Below are 2,101 nucleotides of genomic sequence, written 5' to 3'. Positions count from 1 at the left end.
GAGTATATGCCACAGTGCTAGAAGCCAGAGATGATGTAACCTTAATTAAATAGTATTATTGGCCTCAAAGAATCTATGTATTATCGACACTGAATGTGTCTGCATAGAGTGTGATCTAATCTATAGGTCCAGTGGGCTATGGGTAGGCAGCAGCTTCCACATTTGTGAGAACATAGGCAACAGTGGTATCTGGTAAGCACAAGGGCATTTCTATAGGGCATGGAGATAATCCAGCTGCTTCATTTTTACAGGTCATGTGTCATTTCCATATGCATATTTTATTGGTGATTTAAAAATTCAATAACTAAAATCCAAAATACCTATTATTAAAATATTTTGCTTATTTTAAAAGACAAAATACATTTGATATTATTGACAATAGTTCATAATTTCTATCTATTAAACACATTCATCAATTCATAATTGATGTCCTAAAGAAGATATGCTGCTTCTGCTTAGGGATTTCTTCAAATATTTGTATTTATTCTCTAAATTACTCCATCTGTTTGTCTAAAAGGAATTCCAAACAAATAATTTTCATTGCTTTCAGAATGTGAGATGCAGAACATCCCAATATATAGAATAGTGCATGGATTAAAATCTAACTAGGCAAGTGAAAAAATTTTCTTCCAATGTTCCTGTTCCTGATAACAGCAAAGAGAGAATAAAACTGTGCTCATTTTGGCAGCACATATACTAAAATTAGAATGATACATAGAAGATTTGCATGGCCCCTGTGCAAGGATGACACACAAATTTGTGAAGCGTTCCATTTTTTTGGACTATAAGAAGGAAATAAATAACTCCCTTAAAGAAATACAGGAGAACATATCCAAACAGGTGAAAGAATTGTAAAAAACCATCTAGGATATAAAAATGTAAGTAGAAACAATAAAGAAATCACAAAGGGAGACCACTCTGGAAATAGAAATCCATGTAAAGAAGTCAGGAGCCATTGATGCAAGTATAATCAACAAAATGCATCAGATAGAAGGGAGAACCTAGCTGCAGAAGACACCATAGAAAATATTAATATAACAATCAAAGAAAATGCAAAATGCAAAAAGATCCTAACCTGAAACATCCAGGAAATGGAGGACACAATGAGAAGACCAAAGGATAATAGGAATAGACAAGAAGGAAGATTTCCAACTTAAAGGGCCAGTAAATATCTTCAAGAAAATTATAGAAGAAAACTTTCCCAACCTAAAAAAAGAGATGCCCATGAACATACAAGAAGCCTACAGAATTCCAAATAGACTGGACCAGAAAAGAAATTCCTCCCATCACATAATAATCGAAACACCAAATGCACAAAACAAAGAAAGAATATTAAAAGCAGTAAGGGAAAAAGGTCAAGCAACATATAAAGGCAGAACTATCAGAATTATACCTGATATCTCCCCAGAGACTATGAAAGCCAAAAGATCCTGGGCAGATGTCATACAAACCTTAAGAGAACACAAATACCAGACCAGGCTATTATACCCAGCAAAACTCTCAATTACTATAGATGGAGAATCCAAGATATTCCATGACAAAAGCAAATTTATACAATATCTTTCCACAAATCTACCCCTTCAAAAAATAAAAAAGAGAAAACTCCAACAACAAAAGGGAAACTAAGCATGAGAATAAGCAAGAAAGTAATCTTTCAACAAACCTAAAGGAGATAGCCATATGAACAAAATTCCAACTTTAACAACAAAAATAACAGGAAGCAACAATTACTTTTCCTCAATATCTCTTAATATCAATGGACTCAATTCCCCAATAAAAAGACATAGACTAACAGACTGGTTATTTAAACAGGACCCAACATTTTGCTGCATACAAGAAACCTAACTCAGGGACAAAGACAGATACTACCTCAGAGTAAAAGCCTGGAAAACAAATTTACAAACAAGTGGTCCCAAGAAACAAGATGGAATAGCCATTCTAATATTGAATAAAAAAGACTTTCAACATAAAGTTCTCAAAAAAGGGTAAGGAGGAACGCTTCTTATACATCAAAGATAAAATTTACCAAGAGGAACTATCAATTCTGAACAATTATGCTCCAAATGCAAGAACATCCACATTCATTAAAGAAACTTTGCTA

The 2,101-nt window shown here is 33.5% G+C and overlaps 1 non-coding gene across 1 annotated transcript; it reads left to right on the top strand.

Annotated features, from left to right (window-relative positions):
• Positions 1-672: 672 nt before the first annotated feature.
• On the top strand, positions 673-779 carry LOC115031875. The gene has a single exon (XR_003837511.1). It is a non-coding gene; the product is annotated as a U6 spliceosomal RNA (small nuclear RNA).
• Positions 780-2,101: the final 1,322 nt, after the last annotated feature.

The sequence above is a fragment of the Mus caroli genome, chromosome 8 (assembly GCF_900094665.2).
Source record: "Mus caroli chromosome 8, CAROLI_EIJ_v1.1, whole genome shotgun sequence".
NCBI lineage: Eukaryota > Metazoa > Chordata > Mammalia > Rodentia > Muridae > Mus > Mus caroli.
This window is presented reverse-complemented; position numbering and strand designations above follow the sequence as displayed.